The 23,543-nt window shown below is 48.7% G+C and overlaps 1 protein-coding gene across 6 annotated transcripts in view; it reads left to right on the top strand.

Annotated features, from left to right (window-relative positions):
• The window catches only part of ARNTL (aryl hydrocarbon receptor nuclear translocator like), a 97,093-nt gene that overhangs the window by 42,843 nt on the left and 30,707 nt on the right, over positions 1-23,543 (top strand). For 5 of the 6 annotated variants that reach the window (XM_032488984.1, XM_032488989.1, XM_032488988.1 and 2 more), the window contains 2 exons: positions 19,793-19,933; positions 22,866-22,990. The gene's annotated coding sequence lies outside the window, so the exon portion shown is untranslated. The remainder of the gene's footprint in view (positions 1-19,792; positions 19,934-22,865; positions 22,991-23,543) is intronic. The other variant, XM_032488985.1, reaches the window with a different exon arrangement.

Here is a 23,543-nt window from a genome sequence, read left to right as displayed (position 1 = left end):
CTCTTGCGTCTCTCTACACAGAGGGGAACTCCAGTCACTTAGCCAATGTTCGCTGTGCCTAGGCCTCATGTGAGGAGGTGGGATACGGAGAGGAATCGACTCATAGCAACTGCCCCCAAGACTCACGAGGGAAAGGTGCAAATATACAGTGTGACACAGGGCTGTACTGTCACCCAGACATATCATAGGGTGCCATGGGAGAAGAGGACCTAGGCCCTCTCCTGGGGACCCAGGAGATAAGAGGTGACTTAGAGTGAATCTTAAGAGGTGAGGGGTAGTCCACACTGCAGAAGTCCAGGCAGAGCATGCCAGGCAGGAGGAGCCACAGGGCAGGGGCAAGGGCCCCTGGGTGCCTGTCTGGAGCCGGGGCCAAGGAGTGGAGGACCTGTGTTGCCACGTCCTGGTGGTCATCTATAGACTGACGACCCTGGACCTTTCTCCCAAGCCCCCCAACTCACATACCCACTTCCCACTCATCATCCATCCTTCTGTGTGTAATGGGCATCCCAGACCTGACATAACTAAATAGAAGTCTTAGGCAAAAACCTAACCTGCTCCTCCCCAGTCTCTCCCACATTCTGTGGCCCCACCATTTACCTGGTTATCCAGGCCCAAAATGTTGGCATCTTTGACCCTGCTCCTTCCCTTGCTCATCACCTTGTCTGTTTGCAGCCTTGACAGCTGCTCCATCACAGTATATCTTGAAAGCTGCCACACCTCCCTACCCTCATCCAGACGCCACCCCTCTCCCCGCCATCCCATCTCTCAGCAGGTCTCCCTGCTTCCACTCTGGCCTCACTGCTAGCAGCCTTCCACACAGTCAGGCAGAGTAACCTTTTAAAAAATAAACAGATCATGTCATTCCCCTGCTCAAAACATAGCATCCTAGGAATAGAATCTGAACTCCTTGGCCCTAGCCTGCCAGTCCTTCCTATTTCTCTGGTCTCACCTCTTAGCACTCTCTGTTTTGCTTACTCCCTTCCAGCCTCTGTGTCTTTCTTGCTGTTCCTCTTTCTTGCCTCAGGGCCTTTGCACTTAACTGTTCTCTGCATGGATTACTCTTTCCCAACATCTCTGCCTGACAACCTTCACTCCATTCTGGTCTATGTTCAGATAGTCTTTCCTCTATTTAAAAAGCACTGCCTTACCCCACCCCTTACCCCATCACTCTGTCCTCTTACCCTTATTTTTCTTCATTAGCACCTGATTTTATGTTATATATTTATTTGTCTTCTTTATTGCTTGTTTTCTCCACTGGAATGTAAATCCATGAGGATAGGCCCTTGGTCTTATCTGTCTCATTCACCACTCTGTCTCCAGGACCTAAACAGAGCCTGGCACACAGTAGGTGGTCATCCAACATTAAATTGGTGATGAAGAAAATGAGTGAATGAATGAATGCAAGTTAAGACTTTGGTGTTTATTCCACGGGCAGTGCAAATCTAATAGACGTCTTCTAGGAGGTGAGTGACGTGGTCAGCACTTTTATTTTAGAAAGCCAGCTGGTGGCAGTGTGGAGGCTGGACTGTAGGAGGACGCAGCAGAACTAGTTAGAGGCAGTTAAAATGGTCCAGGAAACTGATGCCGAGCCGTATGCAGAGCTGTGGGGATGGAGAAGAGGGGACCGATGACAGGTTGTGAAGACCTTTGAGTATCTTTGGTTCCTACTGGAATAAATCAGCATAGCAATTCTTTTAAAAGAAAAACAGGAGGGGACGAGCTGGTCCGGGAGAGGCTGGTGGCACTCCATGATGTTTTTCTCTCCAAGCAAATGTCGGCTCCAAGAGTCACATCCTCTGCAGTGCGTTTATCTCTCTGAGGAGTGGCTCTGCTGCCTTATAGACTCCCTGTTCAGTCTCTCACTAAGAAGGTCATCACGATGATACCAGTGAGTCTGCTTCTCCTTCCTGCAGGTGGGTCCCTGATCTTACACACTATAAGCCACTGGTTCTTTCTTGCAATGGGTACATTTCTTCATATTTAGCTCCAAAGGAGACTCACTCTAACAAATCCTTCTTTTTTTTTTTTTTAAGAATGCCTTGGCTCAGCTCAAGTTCCAGGTGGGGGTTACTGATAACTTGGGGGTTCAGTATCTCCCTTATCACAAACATGCACAGGAACTCTTGTCCTTTCTTGGGTGTCAGGGAGTCAGACCGACAATGGGCCCACATTCCTAGCCCAGGCATAGCCATGCTGTCTGAGAACTTTCTTCTAGAGCTTGAATTATTCCTTCTTCCCCAAATCCCCAGTCCTCTCCAAGTTTTGATGCAAAGCCTTTCATCTCTGAGTAAACGTGTTCTTACCCATCTTGCTAAGCTGTCCCCTGTCTGTCCCTAAGGGAGAGCAGGCCATCCCTGGCTCTTAAGCCTAGGTCCAACGTTCCTAATCCTGTTTGCCGAGCCCTGTGACGTGAAATGCTGCACCATCTGTGTAGCCAGCTGCCCACCTCCCACGTCTCCTTCTATCTCCCAAAGGTCCAGATGTCGTAGGAATGACATTAATAGCTACACTGTAGAGCTTCCTGTGTGCTGGGTACTGTGTTAAGTCTTCCACATGCGTTCTGTCTAATCCTTCCCACCCTGCGGGGGTATTATTATCCTTTTCACAGACGAGGAAGCTGAGGCTTGGCAGTGCAGTGAAGCTTACTAATTAAGAGCCTGGGCTGAGAGTCAAGCAGACCTGGGTTTGAATCTCACCTAGCTGTGGACCTTGGGCATGCTATTAATCTTTTTAACCTTCTTTCTCCAGATCTAGAAAAGAGAGATAAGATAGTGTTCACAGGGTTGCTATGAAAACTAAATGAAATAACATATGTTATTTCATAAGTACATAAGTGCTTGTTTCCTAAAGGCTGGACTTGGTACTGTCAGTAAGTAATAGCTCATTGTAGTTGCTGTTTTCTTCACCTTCACCATCTTCATCCCAAGGCTACCTGACTAGCATTTAGATGGAGCCAGGATTTGAACCTAGCTCTGCTTGGCTCCAGAGCCTGTGTTCTTCCTCCTGTCCCACGCTGTTGCTCCCTAAGTTTGCTCTCTTGGTCTTTTCTGGTTGTGCCATTTGTTCCCACCTGGACAGTGGGCTCAGTTCTTCAGTCTCTTCCAGCCAGTGACCTCTTTTCATTCATCGACTGGGCAGTTCCCTGTGGCTGGGCTGTTCAGGCAAGAGCTTGGATGGTTTTCCCCGATTGTCATTGTTACCTTGTCTACTGTGAAAGCCGGGGGGGCTTCCCATGTAGGTGTTAATATCAGCAGCCTTCTCCAGAGAAAACAGGAGCTGCAGCAGACAGGGCTGGTGGGTACCCCGACTTCTGGGGTCACTTTGTGAAGCTGGTGAAATTTACCGAGCCTCTCTCCATAAAATGCACATAAGCCCAGCATTTTCCCCAGAGCTCACCCAGGGATCCTGGCTGAGAAATTCAGATCCGGAAGGTTAGCTTACATGCTCTTTTGTCCTCCCGTGGCTCCTCATTCACAGCTTTGAAGGGTATTCTGTTTCTCTAGGATGTTTGTATTTGAAAGCAACTGGGCCATCCTAGTAGCAGTTGAAAATACTTGTTTTACTGACACGATTTGCCATTTTCATTTCTTTCCCATATTTGAGAAATGTATCCTCGCATTAAAACTGGCCTGGTGACTTTGATGAGACCGACCTGCTGATTTGCACATTAATCCAAGCCATAACCTGCATCTAGCAGGCAGACTGGAGAGGGTTTTCTGGCCCAAAATATCAGACTAACAGGAATTTTATTGTGACATATAGATGATGAAGATACATACACTTAACTTCAGTAGGGTTTAGTGTTCTAAATTCAGATGAATGTAGATCTCTACTTCTTCATTTAAAGTTTTTTTGAAGTTTTAATCTTAAAAGGTGTGCTCCCTTTCCCTTTTTTTTCATTCCAGTTTTCAAGGTACAGGTCTGGAGCAGGCAGATTCCAAGCATCTTAACTCCCCAGTCTTCTCTAACTTGCTTGTAGGCCCCTCCTTGGAGCCTTCGCAGCAAACCAGAGAATAGGCCTGCTGTTTGTAACAGCAGCAGGAATCCTGGGTGTCGCTGCTGATCCCCTCCCTGCACATCCTTTGAGTCCCCACAGAAGGACGGGAACAAATCTTCCATAAAGGAGGCCCCGAGAATCCTTCCCTGTGCTGCAGGCTCCAGCGCCAGTGCCCTCCGCAGGTAGAGGTGGGACTTGGAATTTGGGCACAGGAACTGAATCCATCACCTATTAGATCATTTGATATAAAGCTCTTTCTGATGCGTGTTTTTTTCTGTAGAGTTTTTCTTCTTTGCTTTTTCTAAATTGTAAAAGCAACAGATGCTCACTTCAAAGCCAGGATTAGAACTCTTCAATCCTGGCTTGGAATTCAGCTCCATCGACTCATTCAGTGTGCAGCCCTGGAAAAGCATCCACCCTCTCTGAGCCTTGATTTCTCATTGTACAAGAGAGAGAATAATTTCTCCTCCTAACGTTGCTGTGAGGATTGAGGGAGATTGGTACATAGGATGTGCTTCCAGAGGTTTGCATGGGTTCCCTTACCCAGTGACTAATACTGAGCCAGTCAGCATTCTAGTTGCTCTGGAAACAACCAAGAACCAGACAGAGCGAGGGCCCTGCTCTCATGATGCTCACTCTAATCAGAGGAGACACAAAGAAACAGGATCATTTCAGAAGTTAAGAAGCTAGAACCTCAGGTGGAGTGCGAGCCACAGGAAGGGCCACTTTAGGTTGGACACTGCGGGGGACCTCTGGCGGGAGGCTCAGGGCTTTGTGACCCCTAGGCCCCAAGTTTTCCAGGACACCTGCTATTAAGAATTCTGCCCTCTAAGGGGAGGTCCCAATTTTGAATTTGGAAAATCTGACTGCTGAGCCCATGTCAGTTCTCCTTTAAGTGGTGCTTGTTCACTAACTGGCTCCCCTTTCTGAGTTCGAGGTCCGGGGCTGGGAGCCATGTCCCAGGGCCTTTCGAAGGCCTCCTGGTGAGCTTGTGAAGTGCTGCTATCTGCTCACCCAGTGGAGCTGACACTGAATGAGGAGCCTCCGTGTCCGGAGGGAGGGTGATCAGTTTCTGGCCAGAGCCCATTTCGCTCCGGTGCTGCTGGGAGCAGTTTCTCTCTCAGGGAGATTGGCATGCTGCATTCTCCTGATTCTCTGCATGTGGTTTTTAAAGGGCTTGTGGAGGCCATGCGAAAGCAGGGCACCCAGGACCATCCCAACTTGTGCATTGGCATTTGAACCACAGAGCCCTCAGCCTGACACCCAGTGCCAACTGCATCGCCCCTCTCGGGGGTATAGTATGCATTTTAAATGACCATTTCAGCCTCTGCATTGGGCAACAGTGACCCAGACCTACTGGTGAGGGAAGCCACCGAACAGAAGGGCAGGCTGTCTCTGACTCACCTGTCACGTTCATTGCTGACCTACTTTTGTTTGACCTTGATTTGCTCAGTGCAGTTAGACACTGTTGTGAATGCACTTCTACTGTCTGATGTAAGTGTGAAGCCGGGGACCTTAAACACACATGTGACCCAGGCGGATGGATGGATGGATAGGTGGTTAGTTTTTCACTTACCTCTGAGTTGTAATCCAATCACAAGAAAAAGGTTTAATTTTAAGAACACTGAGCAACTCTTTGAGACTAGATACGATGCCAAGGCAGCAGGCCTCAATTCCTTGCTACCGGGCAGCTTAATCAGGAAATGGCCTAGATGGCCGCCTTTCAAGTGGGTCCTTGCAGTAGCTTGGCAACTGGCACAGGGTCATGATTAGAAGAATTTGGCTCTGAGTGTCTGTGGGTGTTTGCAGTGCACTATAGGGCAGGGCTTCATTTATTTATAGAATATTATGAGCAGCAAGCAGCAGAAGGCTGAAAAGCCACTAAATCTCGATTTATTTTTAACAAATTCCATCTTTCCCCTCATCCCAAAAGGAAAACTGAGTTACTGAAAAACAGTTAAAAAACAAAACAAAAAAAACAGAAAAAAATCATCGCAGAGCATGCCATATCTAATTACGGGGTTGCCAGCATCGGCCCGCAGCCACATTTTAAGGGCTTTGTAAATCAACCATCCATTCAGTCTGTGAACTTATGTGACTCCTATTCTTCATTTAGATGTAGAGGGAAATTATTGGCAAGTGAGTGCTGATCAGAAGAAGTTCTACACTGTCTAAATTAGGAGGCGGAGTGTATAAATATAGGATAGTGCACTTATGTTCCCAAAGGGAAATAAAATCATTCTTCGTTGTCCATCATGCTTATTTCTCCACTGCGCACATCCCACAGCACTAAGTACCCCTGGCAGGGCTGCTCACTCCCCGTGATGGTGGGCCCATGCCCCTCAGAGGAGCTGTGCTGTGCTGTCTCACTGTGCCCAACCCTGAGTAAGTATCGCCCACACAGGTCATGAAAAGACGTGACTCCGGTGCTCTGGGGCCTGTGTTCTCACAGCACATGAGAGCTGGACGAGACTTCAGAGACCTCTAGTTCAAGTACCTCTCTCCATGGTTGGGGAAGCCGAGGCCCAGAGAGCAGAGTGACTTGGGAAGTATGGTGTAGCGGTGGGCACCAGTGCAGGTAAAAATGTAAATGTCCTTTCGGAGGAGCCCTGGGAATTATCATTGGGGAAATTTCAAGGAGACGCCAAAGGGCATGAAGGACAGGGGTACAGGCCAGGGACAGGAGGTCCAAGTTCCGGGGACCACTCTGCCCTGTACTGGGACAGCAGTGGGAAAAGAGTGCTGCATTCCCGGTCCTCTGACCCCCAGGTAGAAGGGTAGTAACCCCCTGTGGTGGTCTTTTTCTGACCCTCAGGATCCTTCTTTGTGCGGCTCCCTGGGAAGCCGATATTGAATGGACCAGAGCTGGCACTGAGACCAGCGTTTCTCTCTTGCCCTGGGCTGATGCCCGGCACACACCTGAGCCAGGTGGGCCCTGGCTGCTAGTTCTTCTGAGGCGGGGAGGGACAGAAGGAGCTGAGGAAGGAGTGACTGTGAAAGCTTCTGGAGAAGGCTCCTCTTGGCAGTGCTGGAGGCTAGTGGTTTTAAATTGAGGCTGTAGCATAGAGAGGAGCAAGTGGGAGAGGAGAGATTACTGGCCGTTAGAAGCAGTAGGCGTTACCCACAGACAGCCAGCCAACTGGAGAGGGAAGGACAGTGATGCGTGGGGACTGAACCTGCAACTACAGGCGAGTCTGTGGGAATGGGGAGAGTCAGGGCTGCGGCCGACCAAGCAGCTCCGGAGCCCGAAATGAGCCGCTCAGGCTGGGCCTCTGGGTTACTGAGAAGAGAGTGTCTGTCTTCCTGCCCAGTGAGCTCCTGGCCGCCCTGGACAGTGGTTCTCAAACATGTTACCAGGCGTTTCCAGGTGGCAGAGAATGAAATCAGTACACAGAACACCCCCAGTGTCACCTCCATGATTTTCTTCCTTAATCTTTTAATACCTACAGCTCCGTACCTGCTTTTGAGTTCTCAGGGTTGAACATGTATAAATTAGTAGTTTCCATAACCTGGAAAATAGCAGATGAGCTTTAGTTTGGGAATTTCATATTTCCTTCTCAGATTTGTATTTTGTAGTTTTAACATGACCTAGTAATGTTTTTTTAATAAAATAACATTTTTAGTTCTTATAGTTTATAAAGGTAACACAATTCAGGATGGAGGATACCTGCTGGGTGCCCCATCTCTGAACCAGTGGATTCTCCCCTTCCTCTGTCTTGTTTCCTGCTCCTGCCCACTTCTCTGGGTCCCAGCTTCTTTCCCTGTGAGCAGCTCAGCCTGGGAGACCAAGTAAGCCCAGGTCAGGGGGTGTGTTCATAAAAAGTTCGGTGGTAAAGAACACTCTGAAACCTCCTGAGAGGAAGCTGGGAACAGCCCCCGGTCCTAGCCTATGGAGTTAGCAGGCCTGACCAGTTCGTATTGTGTGTCCCCAGGTGACCGTGGCATTCGTAATTGATGCTGTCTTTAAATTCTCCAATTCTTTAAATTCTCCAAGAAAATGTCCATAGCTTGTTGCCACAGCCCTGTCATCTCACTCTTTCTCTGAAATACTATGCCAGGCCCCCCCGCAGGTACTGAGGACACACTTTTGGTTCATTGAGCCATCACTGCTCCGAACCACCGCAGCCACCACTGCTGCCACCTGGTGTTCTGAGAGCATTAAGTCAAAGTCCTGGAGCTCGTGTATATTAAGACTTGTCCAAAGTCCACCCTCCTTCCCTCAGGCTGATGGGCCACACCCTGGCTATCAGCACTTATCTGCTCCTTATCAGGGGGATAGAATGGTCTGGGGAAGGGCATGGGGTCACTTCCTCTGGCCACCCTCCTGGGCAGGAAAATTCCATCTGCGCTGTTCAGGACATCAGGCCCCTGGCCCCCTTGGGCACCCACACGGCAAGTCTCCTGCTCCCCCTGTGTGGACAGGTTCGCCTGTTGGAAAGTCCTCCTTTATTCTAATCCAGATCTGCCTCTTGGCGCTGTTTCCTCATTGACCTAGTTTTGCCCTTTGTAGCGACACAGAACAAAGGTCCGAAGGCGTGGCATGCTTCTTGCTCTTGGGCTCCCTTCCTTTCTCGTCCCCACCCCCTTATCTCCCTGTCCACGCTCTCCAGTGCCTTCCGCACGCCTTGTGCGACATGGCTGTCAACATTAATATTAATGATGGACAATGTTATAAATTCACTGAGTGCTTACCATGTGCCCGGCACTGTCCTCAGCTCCCCTCGCATGAATTATCTCACTTACTCCTCACAGTCACCTATGAGAGGGGTGCTGTCAATATCCACATTTTTCCAATGAGGAGACTGAGGAGCAGAGGTCAAATGTTGTCCAGAGTCACATAAGGAAGTGGCAGAGTGGAGACTGGACCCAGGACGCCTGGCTCCAGCGCCTGTGCCCTTAGCTGCAGGGCTATGATATTTCACAACCATAGCGTTCAAAGTAAATCCACGGTGCATTAGATTGGGGCTGGCCCTACTTCGACTTATTTTGCAAAAAAAACATTTGAAAGGGAGCCTGGGTTAAATCATTTCCTATGAAGCCTCCTTAGAGTTTTGTTTTGACAGAGCTACTGCAGGGCCGAGGCCTTTGCCCTGGTCACCCTGAACACAGATGTATTCATCCCAACTCCAATGGGCCCTGCAGAGTTCATGATGTGGTGAGTTTGGATCAGGGTGACAAGTGTGGACCTTAGTATTTTCTTTGACGTGGGGTCTTCTGGGGCAGGAACACACTGGTCATCCTGCCCTGACCCTGGCAGCTCAGGCCAGGCTACCCCAAGGGTCTAGGGAAAGATGATTCATGACTTCACCGAGAGTTGGCTTCCTGTGCTCAGGGGCCCCTGGGCTTTCCTGGTCCAGGCATTGGTCACATACTTGCTGAGCTTGAAGGATTGAACCATCTTTCTCTTCGTCACTTGTTTTTCATGCATCCTCGTTTTTATTTTCGAGAGATGTAATCAGCAAAGTGAGAGAGCTGGTTTCCAAGGTGTATGCCCAGAAACCTGCAAGGAAAGCAGCTTGAAGCAACAGAAAAAGGACTGGATAAAATCTGGTACTGTCATCAGAAACAGGACCCTGAGCAGTGACCTAACCTCCCTGAAATGTAGTGTCTCTATCTGAAAATTGGAGATAATAGAAAAAACCCCTAAGGTTGGTAGGATTAGATGAGTTCCTGGATGGGCATAGCAAAAGGCATAATGTCTATTGATTTCCTATATGGCTTTGGGTAAATATCAACCTCTCTTTGTCCCTTCTCTTGTAGAAAACAGAGTTGAAACATACTGCTGTTTCTGAATGGGTACCTCGTGCCCCCTGTAGGATATTTTGGGAATGTGTGGGATGGTTTGGCTGTTGCAACATGGGGGACAGGGCTTTCACGGGGGGGCAGCAGGGACGTTCCATGTAACGCGTGGAAAACAAAGGACTGGCTAACATCCCAGCCAACTTCCTAAAGTTCAGTGGGCATTCATGTAGCTGAAACGCTGTATATAATTATCTGGGCTTGGAATCTGACTCCGTTTTACTTATAAACACAAATAATTTTTGCATGTCTTTAATATATACTGAATTTTCCAGGAACACAATCACCAAGTATATGAGGTTTAGCTATTTGTTATAAATAGGTACAGGCATCTCATTGCATCTTTCACTATGTCTTCTAGAGTAGCTGTGCCCAACCTGTGCATATTGATGGGCATTATTTTTTATTTTACCTTTATTTCCTTTCTTTGTATTACAGTTTATTGATTGTTTTTGAAATTATAAGTTTTGGTAGGTTATATTATTTACAAGTTTTATTTCAAGAGAGTGAAAAGAATGTTATAAATATCTGTAGTGAGTCTTTGAAAGTACAAGAGAGAGTGTGTGTATGTGTGTTTTAGCTTATAAATCAGCTGGAGAAACCTTAGGATAGGCTTGGAATAAAAAGAAATGGTTTCACTTATCTTAGAAATGCCCTTTTACATAAGGATATGTAATAGAAGTCAGACTTTAACTGCATGCATTCATTGTCAGAGAAATAAGGTGTTTTGATGTTTCCCCTGGCCCTTTTAGAAAATATGTTTTTAAGGAGTCCGAGACTCAGGTTTTATGATCATCTTTTTTCATCTTTGCCATCTCTCTTTTTTCACCCCTCCCATCTGCACACATATGTATATTTTTAACATCCACATGTAGATCTTTACAGAAAGGAAGACCAGCCTGGCTCCCTGCTTTTACCTAGGTTTGCCTCTGCCTGCACAAATGGGTTGTGTGAATTTTGTGAATTCCTGATTCATATTCTTTGTTTATTTTTCCACTGAAGTGGTTGCCTTTCTATTGATTTATAGCAGGCTTTATTTTTGTTTTGTTCCCTTTAATTCTGAAAGACTGAGACTCCTTCACCTGTCACAGAGCTTTGTGGTCAGATGGACCTGAGTTTGAATCTTGGCTTTCCCATTCATGCACTGAGGGTTTACAGGCAGTTTACTTGACCTCTCTGAGAATTAGTTACTTCTTCTTTAAGAACTAAATGAAAACACACTACCTGGCACAGAATAAAACCCAGTGTGTTGTTTCTGCTGCTACTGTTTTTGCATTGTTATTTTTGTTGTGATTCCTGCACTGAATATTTTCCCAGAAAAGTATCTTGAGCTCTACAACTCATGCTTTTTCAGATTCTTAGACACGTAACACTCACTTTCTGTAACCAAAACTCTGAAAACTGAAACTGAAATCACTGAAGTTTTGTTTATTCCTTGTGTAGGAAAGAGACTGATGAAAGAAAACAAGCCAATTCCTTTTTAGTTAAAAGAGGACTTGTAGGATTATTCTTGGGGTCAGGAAACACTCAAAGAAACGTCTTAGATCCGGGCCCCTGTGGAAGGCCTTGAGGTTCGTCACACAATTAAATCGTCTCCCTCATAATGCCTTTGCATCCTTGCCCTGTAGGTGGGAGGCAGGTGGGCACGAGCCGGCCCTGCCCTCTTCCTCCTACTTGGGATGGAGCTTTTACTTTTCTTTGCTGAGTCGCAGAAGCAACAAAGCAAGTGCAGAGTCCTGGCTCTGGATTCGGGCACATCGGGCTTCTGTCTCTATTTCCCCATCCTGGCTTTGTGATCTTGGACAAGTTGCTGCACCTCTCTGAGCCTCAGTGCCATCTTCTACATGATGTTGATCATGCCTTCCCCAAAAGGTCATTGTGAGGACCAGATGAGCTGGCTGCCCAGCTCCGTCCTTGGTATGTGTGATGCTCAGTCATCAGGAGGTGGTCAGGGCTCCAGGAATGCGGGCGGCAGGTATGCGGACCGCAGCGTAGTCTGTGATGCAGCTTAGACGTCCTTACGCACCTCTCCCTGAACATGTCCCAGACCAAGGCTCCTACCCTGCTAAGTGGATGTCACAAAGGCACCTCTTCCTCCATCGTCACACAGGGCACTGCCTGGAAAGTAGGATCTTCACCCCCACCGGCCCCCTTGGCTAGGGACTTTGTGCAGTTCACAGACCAACTCCACCTGTCACATCAGAAAAAGAGAGAAAATCCCGTCGTTGGCTGTTTCCTCACAGTATATCAAGAATTGACAGTGTCTCATCACCCTACCACGGCCACCAGCCCTGACTCTTCTTATACCTCACGTCTTGTCTGTGAGCACAGCCTGCTGGAAAATACATCTAGAATTCATTCAGCCACTCCTCCGACCAGGCCTGGGGCATATTATCTCTTCCCCAGACTACTCTAGTTGTCTGTTTACTGGCCTTTACTGGTGATGCTGCTTTTACCACCACCTCCCTAACCACTGCACATGCCTACCCACACCGCTCCCCCAGGGATCCCTCTGCCCACAGTCTCTTCTCAACACTGCTGCCAGATGTCCTAAGTGGAATCTCACCATCCCTGTTTAACTCAGAGTCAAAGCCCAGCCCCCGTGGCCTCCCGGTGCCCTGGCCCAGTCACGGGTCGGTCCTCTGACTGTCCCCACCGGCCTCCATCCACAGCCCTAGCCAGAAACTCAAGGCACCGTTCAGGATGCTCCATCCTTGACTCTGCTCACCTCCCAGCAGCCTTCTTCCCTTTACCTCCGAGTAACAGCAGTGCCTCCTTTTGTTTCCTGTAGAACAGGACGCAGGTGTTTTCCAGAACTTTTTTCAAATTCAGGCGGTAACCTTTTTGGTGGAAAGAGTGTTCTTCCAGAGTCTTTAGGGCCAAGCTCTAGTCTTTTATTCTGTAGCATTTAAAAAAAAAGAAGGAAAAAAGAAAGAAAGAAAAAACCCAACAACCACCATCTGGAGGCAAGGTGATGTGTCTGGTTAATGAGCATGACTCATTAATCCTTCTTGGTTGGGGGTGGGGGGTGTCATCCCCGTGCCATCCTTAAATGCAGGGATGTGTCAAAGCCAAGGGTTGGGAGAAGAGCCTTGCCCGAAGGTGACTGCCTCCCAGAGCTGACAGGGCATTGAGTATCTCCCTCAGGCTCTCTCTGGGCACTGGGCTACAGAGGAGAATAAGGCCTGGACCCTGTTGTGGGAGGCAGCACCTGTGAGCCCCCCTACCTCCCCTGGCAGCTTCAGATTCCATCGTTGTTTTCCGCGCATCATTCTCCAGGCAGCGTGGAGAAACCCCAGGTCTAGGCTGGAGGGAAAACCCCTGGAGCAGAGTCGGGAGTGGGCTGGATGCACGTAGGTGCTGAGAGGCAGAGGGCAGCATGAAGCCGAGGCCGTGCACCAGGCAGAGGAAATGGCCAGGGACCACCCGTGGGGATAAGTGGGACAGGAACCTTAGACCCCGGGCTGTTTTCAGAGGATCCCTGAGGCTGATATAGCCATACCAAGCACCCTCCGGCCAGGCAGTCAGCAGGGAAGGAGGGGAGGGAGGATCACCTCATCCTGATTTTGCAGAGCAAGGTTCCCCTTAGTGTGCCCCGCGGGACCTTTGTCTGCTAGATGTTAGATGCAGGAAGGCGTGTGGATGAGCCCGTGTCGGGGATCGTAGACCCCACTGCTCCTGGACCTTCGCCCACCACAGGGCCATGTTCTAGGTTTGGAGAAGCCCTGCAGAAATGTTTCATGACAGACCTCTGGGAGGTGCTGGTTTGAAGAATGTTAAATCCCTTCACACTCTGGAATGTGCCTGTCTCTCATTTTGTTTGGAGGCCATGCCACATGACGGAAAGACCGTGGGCTTTAGATGGGACTGACCTGGGCTTAAATCTACCTTCCGGTAAAATCTCTGGCCTCCGTCAAGGGACTTAACCTCTCTGAAATATAGTGTCCTCGTTTTCAAATTGGGAGAGCTGACATTAGCAATCTCACAGGGCTGCTGTAATGGTTAAATGACAAAATCCTAATAGTTAACACATATGGGGGCCTATAAAGGGGGCCTCCTTTAACCTCCACCACATCTCTGCGGGCAGTGATGGTGTCGTCTATGTCTCCCAAGTCGGGAGACCCTGACACATGAAGTTCAGGGTCGTGTGTGTGCTGCAACTGAGATTTGCACCCCAGGCACTCATCCATGGGAGGCGGGATTTGAAGCCTGACCATCACTGCCATCAGAGAGGATGCTCTTAACCACTATGTTGTAAAGGGCCTGGTGAGTTAAAAGCTCTAAGCAGCATCAGTTCTCTTTTCAGGTAGTTCATGGATATTTAAAGGGGGATCAGTCATTCCTGAGATTTCAAGGCATTCTGCAGTCCTTTTTATCAAACCTGTTTAAGGAGGAATCCGCATCTGCTTGTCCGTTGTTTTCCACACGTGAAATTTCTCCTTCAGCCAGTGTCAAAAAGAAGTTATGACCCTTCTGTTATGACTTCTCTGTTTGCTTTGCCTCCATACCCTGGTCCACGTAAATTTGGGCAGCTGCTCAACTGCCAGCTGGAGTTGGGCCACTTCCCACCTGGGCGCATCGGTGGTCTGTGCATCTCCGGCCAGGACCAAGAGTCCTCTCAGGAAGCACAGTGCGGCCGTAGCTATTCCTCAGGTCGTTCTCCTTCCTACGTTCAGTGTAGACTTTGCAAAGGTCCTGGAAGGCGTCCCTTTTACCATCCGCTCAGCAAACATTTACTGAGTGTCTTTGCTGGGCTAGATGCATGCCCGGTACTGCACCTCTTGATTCGATCTCAGACTCTTCCTAACGATGCCCTCTGAGACCTGAATGCTGTAGTCTCTCCTCCAGCAGTGGTGTTGGGGATCCTTTCCACAAAGACCAGCCTGTCTTGATTCACAAACAGTTCCAGGATTCACAGCCCCTGCCCCTCGTGAGACCCTCTCAACAGGCCCTCCAAGCCCCATAGTTCCAAATGCAAGCTCCTTGATTTATGTTTGATTTCAGAACTCCCAAGCATCTCGAGCTTCCAGTAGGACTGGGTACACAAGTGCCACAAACAGGTTTCTCCTTCAGGCCCCTGACCACCACTGCACACAAGCTGTCCTCTGCCCAGAACATCACTCCGACCATCCAGTCCACCAGGCAGACACCTGCAACACTGGTTCAGGTCTTACCTCCTCCCTGGTCCCTTCTCCTTCCATTACCCTACACACACCAGCAAATAAGCTAATGATTTTCTCCTCTGTGCTCTTCCTGTACCTCACATATGCACCACTGCTAGAAAAAAAGGCACTCCTTCCTCAAGACGTTTGACTGCCATCTGCTGGAAATTTGTCATAACGGCTCTGCAAGTCGCCCCGACACAGGCGAAGGCACAGCCTGGCGTTGTGCAATGCGCTGCTCGCACAACTGCAGGCATGGCCCTGACTGCTGAAGTGATCAGGATTGAGGGGATCTTGAACATAAGGATTGCTGACCCCTCACTGTGTCCCCAGTGCCCTGGCTTCCACTGGGGCTTCCACAGAGAAATGCTTGCTAAATGCTCCTGGTGCAAACTCCCATTACCTTAGGCTTGAGGCACCTGGTCTCATGCGTGAATGTTCTCTAAATGTATCTGTTGCTAAGCAAGGCAACCAGACTCCCCACGAGCTGTCAGAGTAACCAGAGGGTCAGGGGGACTTGCAGAAAGGACAGGCACCCTTCAGCCTCTCACTTCTGCTCAGAGGCCACCGCCATGTGAAGAGACCAGAGAAACCCCACGTTCATCCCCTCAGGCAACCATGTTGGGGAGAAGGTGGAGAACGGGGTGGGCCGGCTGCCTTGGCTCACTGCACGGGGGGAGGGACAGTACTTTGGAGCACGTGCTGTATCCGGGGTTGTGGGGATGCAGAGGAGCCACATAGGGGCCCTTGTGGGGAGCTGGGGGTTTTGTGGGGAAGTAGGTCAGTGAGCATGTAGCTGTGAGACAAGGGTAAGCAAAGATGTTGATTCACTGTCATCTATGTTTTCTGAGCTGTGCTCTTTTATCAAGTTACCTCATCAAAAGCCATTATCCCAGTGACATTCTGGGGCTTCACAAAGTGGTCTCAGTAGAGCTTCATCCAGCTGTTACACCTGTGGGTAGGGGCCAGAGGGGAGACAGACTTTCACTAGGGTTCTTTGTTATAACAGAGGACGCCCTCTGTCCTCTCACAAAGCTTATTTCACCAGAGCCATTCAGCACAGCGTTGCTCAGGTCCCATAGAGAGAGTCTCCCTGACAGATACCACTCCCTGCTCAGTCTGTTCTAATAAGCCAGCTGATGCACCTCCCGGCCTCTGTGAGGGCTGAGCGTTTCCCTCTTTGCCCCGGCCACCAGGAAGCCCAGAGACAACTTGCTGGCTCAGTTTCTGTAGCTTTCCTGAACCAGGATTGCTCCTCACCATTTCCCTGATTCTTTCCCCAGGAGTGCTTGTTTTTTGGGTGTTTGTATTTTCCTTTGTGAGGTGGCTTTAGGGGCAGGACTGGGAGCGGTGGGGCAGAAGCAAGAAGAAACCACCAGTGAGCCAAACACGCCCGGGTTTCAGTCCCCACCTGCTAGCTGTGCTATCTTAAGCAAGATGTCTTTGTCTCTTCAATCCTTAGTTCCGTACCTGGAAAACTACGATAATAACCACAGTTAACAGCTAGGTTATTGTGAAGATTAAACTCGTCCAGTGTGAATGCTGCTGTTCCCTTTCCCGCCTTCTAGATCAGGCTTGGTCTGTGGCTCCCAGATCCGAGTCTACGTTTCCTTCTTCCTGCCTGTGTCAGTTGGCTTAGAATGAGCAATACAGCGGGTAGAACCAGGGACCAGCTGTCCTGGTTTGTGTGGGACAAAGGGGCTTCCCAGGATGCAGGACTTTTGGTGCTAAGATGGGAAGGTCTGAGGTAAACAGGAGACAGTCACCCTGTTTAAACAACCTCAACATCTCAGGGGCTTACAGCCACCCAGGTTTACTTCTTCCTGTGCTTGCATCTGTGCAGGAGCTTAGCTCAAGGAGGAGCCTCTACCCAGGAATCGCTGGTCACAGATTGGGGAGCACGTGGTAAAGGGCGGTTCTAAAGCTGCCGCTGTCCCTCTCGCTCACATTCACTGGCCAAGGGGAGTCCCTTGCCCAGGCCTGACTCCTCACACAGAGGAGCCGCTGATGACTTGAACCTTAGTACAATCCACATGCTCCCCTTTCTCTCCTCATCATTCTGGGGTGCTGGGGCCGGGAAGAGAGAAAGGCAAGGGAGACGCCTGGTCTGTGATTGGAGGTCTTCCTATGGCCATCAGCCTATAGATGGTGCACGTGGGTTTCTTAAGGGTGGTTCAGCCTCACCCTGTTGTCTCCCAGGAGCAGCTGTGTCTCCTTTTGGGGCTTAATAGTGGCTGACACGCTCATCACTTCCAGCCGCCTTGCTCCGTTGTGTGGAGCCCCAGAGAATCTTCTCCCTGTGCTCCGAGGAGCACGAGGGGACTGAGGTGGGACAGAGGAGGCCCCCAAGTTCTTCCCGGGAACACTGCCCAGGTCCCTACGTGCCTGGCTTTCTCTGGCCTTCCAGAGAGCCTCCCACCCACCTTTGGAAATCTCTAGCTTGGAAGTGGGCACACGTGTGCCCCCCCGACCCCAGGGCCTCAGGCCAGGCTCTCCTGAGGGCGTCATCACCATGCGTCGCTTGGATCACAGCGCCGGGGCCAGCCCTGAGCTCCCGGTCAACAAGGGTCCTTCTCACAGGTACCTTAGGTCTCTTGGGGGTGCCTCCCTTTGCTCAAATCTCTTAGAAGTAGTTAGCACAGAACAAGGTTTTTGTCCCTTTTTGTTGGTGGTGGTTTCATTTATTGCCTTACGTCTAAGAACACCTTCTTGTAGAGAAAACAGTTTTCCAGAAATAATGGTCACAGCTAAGTCAGCTTTCTTACCTTGTCCAAGCATATACGAAAAGCCTTCTGATTTTTGTTTTGCAAAATGGAGTGCCAAAGTCTATGTCGGCATTTATTATTTCTATAAAGTAAGTTTAAGTACCGGGAAAAGCAATCAAAATAAGAAATTTTGTATGGCGTTTCGTCCTTAGAACTTTCATCTAAACTTCAGGGAAGTAGGGGCAAGAGAAAATTCGAGGCATGGCACCGGGAGACCCTGAACCCTGAGACCCCAGTGCTGCCAGGGGGGCAAGGGCCAGGCCCAGAGAGGGGAGGGGGAGGAACAGCAGAGGAGAGCCAGAAGCTTCTCTGCGGGGACACCTGAGGGCAGTTGAAAGGCACGCAGCTCACCAGGTGCAGGTCGAGGGAGTAATGGGAGCCACACCTGCAGGGCCACGTGCTCCTGGGAACTTAAGCACTTCAGCGGCCTGGCGCCTCCGGCAGGAGAGGAGCAGTGCTGGGCTGAGAGTAAGCCTGCCCGTTGTGGAGGCCTGGTGCTTCCTGCTGGGGCATCTGGGATTTCATCTGGAAGGCTCAGGGCAGAGCAGTGAAGCCATTGTTTTAAGCAAGGGGGTGTCCCACCTTGGAACCCAGTGAGGAGGGGGGCGAGGCTGGAGAGGAGAGCAGTGTGATGGGGCCGATGACTAAAGGATGGAGGGAAGAGGCCAAACCCGCCGATCAGAGTGCCAGGTGGGGGCTCTTGGGTGTGGGAAGGAGAGAGGAGGACGCCAGGGGAGGATCCTGGGTTGCTAATTTGGGGGCTGGGAGGATAGTGTGGGACCTGAATGGGGAATCAGATTTAGATGGGATCCCCTGTGGTAGACCTCCCGCACAGCGGCCCATCCCTGGGGACTTTGTATCCATGTGCACTGCTGTGTCTATTGAGGCTTGGGGACAGGAGGGCCAGAATCCTGGTCACGTTGTTGGCACCAGCCCGGACCTGGTTACCAGCGTCTGACAGTGAGGGTTTCTGAATAAGACTGCAAAGAGGAGTAAATCAGAGGACACAATCCATTCCATCCTTGGCTATTCATTTCAAGACCTTTAAAATGGTTGAAACAGAGGTGGGTAAGCCAAGATGTAAGAATTCGTCAATGAAATGTGAAATACCAGAATTTTTGCTTCAGGAAGGTCAGGAAAGCCCCATTTAAAGTCTAAGTCCTAAAAAAAAGAAAGCAAGAGAAAGAAAAGAATAAACAAACAAAAAGAAATAAAACCTGAGTCCTTCTATCTAAGGCGGAGGAGGGAAGGAGTAGGGCAGGTGCAGCCAGTTTCTCCGGGGACGCAGGGTTCACAGGAGCTGAGAGGAGACCTCTGAGTCCCGCCAGCAGGAGGTGGGAAGGGCTGCAGCCCCCAGCTTTAATGTAATATGAGCAGCTTTTCAGACCTGACTTCTCCAGCAGAGGTACTTGAGTTCAGGGACACTTTCTTTAAACATCCTGGCTCACTCCCAGCTGTTTCAGGTATTGGCCCTGCTGGCATTTTGTCTTGGCTCAGTGTTTCCTGAAGACTTGTTTCCTGTGGTTGCTCATTGTGTGTGTTTGGGTGACTCACCTGGCTTGTGGGAGAGCTGAGTACGGCCCCTGGAGCCCCGTCGCGTGGCCTCGGCCACTTTCTTTGCCTCTCCTGCCTCAGTCTCCTCCTCAGCAAGATGAAGAAAGCAGCAGCACCTACCTCACAGTTATTTGCTGCAGGTCTAAGTGAGTTAATCTACATAGTGTGGCCAGCACAGTGCCTGACACAAGTACATGCTCAGTAAGAGCTCACTGTTCTTACTGCTCGACCCATTAGGAGAAACGAAAAATATCATCATCTTCTTCCTCTCAAGGCTGTATCCAAGAATCCACACTTAGTCATTTAAGTAACATTGTTTTCCACAGAAAGTATCTCCTGCCAGGTTCCTTCACGTGTTCGCAATTGAGTTTAACAGGCATCTGAAGGACACAGCGCCCAGCGGTACTCCCTGTGGTGGGGAGTCAGGAGCCAGCTCCCCTGTCTACCTCAGCTACCATGAGATGTGTAAATTTATTTGCTCCAAAGTGACCTGTCTGGGATTTCTTTTCCTCTAGGCCCCACTGTAGGTTTCTGGAAGAAGTTGACCGCCTGAGAGGAAAAGACAAAACATGAAAATCGCTTTGAGGTGACAAGCAAGTCCCGTGGCCCCTTGCTTCTCCCACGGCGGGTCTGAGGTTTAAGACCCGTAACTTCAGGTAACAGTCCCACCCCACCCACCCCCGCTGAGATGGACTAGCGTTGGCAGCCCTGATGGTGATTCTTCTCTCAGGAAGTGTGTTCTCTTCCAGGAGCCCTGAAACTTAGAATATTCCACCACATGCAAACGTCTGGTCATGCAAAAAGAAGACGTGGGGGTAGAGGTGGCACCCCAGGTCTGACATACAGCCCAAAGGGTCACCAGGACCCCAAGGTTAGGGCTCTGTTCTCGTTTCTGGCCCACTTCTCTTAATGTCAGTAGTAATAACAGCGACGGCAGGGCCCAACAGGGCCTGTAAAGTGATTACGTGATTACCCAGTATTCCTCAAAGAAGACATCGAATGGCCAGAAAACTTCTGAAAATGAAGAGTAATGAAAGGGAAAGGAGTGGTTCTACCAGATATTAAAATGTGCTGTAAAGCCACAGTCATAAACTGTGTGGCATTAGGATGGAAATAAGTAGATCAAAGGAACAGTATAGGGAGTCCAGAAACAGAAAAGTAAATCAATCAAGGTGGCATTTCGCATGACTGGTAACGGGACGTGTGGTCTTAGTAAGTGTTGTTGGGACAACTGTCTATTCTTTGGAGGGAAATAAATTCCCAACCTTAGGTAGTGTACCAGAAATAATCCCCAAGTGGATTAAAGAGCTAAATTAAAAAAAACAAAATTATAAAAACATTAAAGAAGAGAATATTTTTGTTATTTGGGGGTGAGAAAGCTTTGTAAAACATGTCACTTAGTATCACATGCAAACACCATAAGCAAAGTTAAAAGGCAAAAAGGGGGAAAAGTATTTACGACATCTGTGACAACAGATTAATCTTCCTAATATATAAATTTATTCATTTAGTCAACATGTATTTATTGAGTGTCTACTATCTGCTGAAAAGTGTTCTAGGCACTAAGGGTGCCAGCAGTAAGCCAAACAGAATCCCTGCTCTTCTGACACTTCTAGTCTAGTGGAGAAGACAGCCAGGGAATAAAGGAAGTGGACGATTGCAGGCCACATGTTGACAAAGGCAGTGGGAAAAAATTAAGCAGGGCTGGGGTGGTTAGGGAGGGTTAGTGAGGGGTTGTATTCTGTGCATATTCAGGGAAGCTTCACCGACAGTGACATTTGAGCAGAAGTATGAAGGAAAAGGGGGGAGGGGTTGAACGCTGGATTTTTTTTTTAACGTTGAGCTGATAGGATTTGCTGATGGATTGGATACAGGTTGTGAAAGAAAGCAGTCAAGGAGTGACTTCTAGGTTTGGGGCCTGAGCAACAAGCAGGATTGCAGCACCATTTACTGACCTGGGCATGTCTGAGAGGCTTGGCTTGGGGAGAGCCAGGGGTTGGTTTTGGATGTTTCAGTCTGAGGTCCCTGTTGGTGTACTCAAAGGGAAATGTCAGGGCGATGGTTGGTTGTACAAGTTTGGAATTTGAGGGGAGGTCCGTGGATGGAAATAGGGGAGTTGTTATAGCATAGATTGTATTTGAAGCAGTAAAACTAAACAGATCTCCTGGGGATATATAGACAGAGTATAGTCAGAAGTTTCAAGGACACTGGGGGGACTCTCATCTTGAGGTAAAGGAGTTGAGGGGAACCAGCTAAACAGATCAAAATAGGGTGGCCGCCAAAGTAGGAGAACCATGAAGCCGAGAGACAGTGAGGATGGAGAGATCTGCTCCGTCAGATGCTGATGGCCAGGTAGGGAGGGAATGGAGAACTGCTGTTGGGTTTAGCAGTGAGGAGATCACTGGTGAACCCAGCAGGGGCTGTTTTATTGGAGTGATGGGGACAAAAGCTTGATTTGAGATGATTTATAGCAAGGAAGAGGAAAGCATTTGGAAACAGAAATGGGGCAGAAACTGGAGGGGAATGGAGTTCAGAAGAGTTTTTCCCTGAGAGTTGTTGCAGCGTGTTCTTATCTTAACAGGAATGATCCAGCAGAGGCGGGAAATGGATGGTGCGGCACTGGGGCGGGGAGACTTCTCAAGCGATGGTCTGGTCTAGTGAGAGAGGAGGGAGTCAGCGCGCTCTGGGGCTGGGGGCCTAACCTGCAGCATCCAGGGAGCTGGTAGAGGTGGTTCCTCTTCTCTCAGTGAAGTAAAAGCAAAGTTCTCAACTGAGAGTGAGGACGGGGGAGATGCTGGAGGTGTGAGGAGGAAAGAGAAAGTGTGACTGCCCATAGCAGAGCAGGAGAATAAAGGGGGCAGGAGGGTCAATGATCGTTGGGTGCTTTTCTCCCACCACATGCAGGTGCCCAGGTGAACATGAGTTAGGAGGCCTGTCAATACGAAAGCAATATGATAGGAAGACAGGACATGCTTGGGCACCAAGGAAAACCAAGAAATGCCTATAAACGTAGGAACACCATCCATGATAATTTTAAAATATAATAAAAATAGTGAGGTTTTAATAAAACTAAAAATATGTATAGTTGCTATGTATCAGCAAAGTTTTACTATAATTTTGCTTATGGGCATATATCCTAAGAAATAATGGAAAACCTGTAATTTTGTTCTTAAATGCTACTTTGTAATGGAAAAAAATTAGTTTATTTGATAATCTGAGGAAAGCATGGATTTAAGAATTAATCAACTATTGATTAATTTTAAAAACAGATTTTGTTTCTTCCTTTAGATTGACAAGAGCTCTTACTGGGGATATAAATTATTGATGCATTTTGGGAGCATGGTGTTTCAGTATTTACCAAAACGTGCAATGTGCATCCCCTTTAGACCCGTCAGTCCTACTTTGAGAAATTATCCTGAGAGATAATAGCTCAAATGCATGGAGCTACATGCACAAAGATGTGCATTTCGGCAGTGGCTATAAGAGTGAAAACCTAGTACATGCCTAGCCCGGAGGGCTTGGGTCACTAATCAGTGGGCACGGTAGGAACAATGGAAACAGAGCTCACACTCACCTCTCACTTTGTAGATGAGGAAACTCGGGCCCAGAGAGAGGGAGTGACAGCCCTAGTCACGTCGCGTGGAGCTCAGACCCCGACGGTGGGCAGTGCACGGCCCTCTTCAACTGGGCTTGGAGTCGGAGTCCCTTACTAGGTACTTAACCATCCTCTCTTTTGGGGAAGCTTTCTTTGTGCTTTTAAAATATTCTCTTCGGTGGGAGGGTGTAGCTCAGTGGTAGAGTGCGTGCTTAGCATGCACAAGGTCCTGGGTTCAATCCCCAGTACCTCCATTGAAAAATAATAACAAATAAATAAACCTAATTACCTCCCTCCCCACTCCCCCCCCAAAAAAACAAGGATAAAATACTGGGCTTTAAAAAAAATGAGTAAGAAAAATAAAGGTTTAAAAATAAAATAAAATATTAATTTTCAAAATGTTTTGCAAGTTTGTTTACAAGGTCTTCATTACACAAGGTTTTCCTTGTAGTGGAATCCTGAGTACAAAAGGACAGTTGGGAAAACGGGACAGATTTGGCCTGGGCCAGTGATGGAGACGGACCACTTTTCCTGACTCCCAAGTGGGACTTAGAGTTTGAGAAAGGATATTTTCCGTTTTCCTCCAACTCTGATAAAATTTGTAATAAAAATACAAAGATAACGAGTAGGTCATATTTATCTCACTGGCTGGATTTGATTACAAGAAAATT

This window comes from Camelus ferus, chromosome 10 (assembly GCF_009834535.1).
Source record: "Camelus ferus isolate YT-003-E chromosome 10, BCGSAC_Cfer_1.0, whole genome shotgun sequence".
Taxonomy (NCBI): Eukaryota; Metazoa; Chordata; class Mammalia; order Artiodactyla; family Camelidae; genus Camelus; species Camelus ferus.
This window is presented reverse-complemented; position numbering and strand designations above follow the sequence as displayed.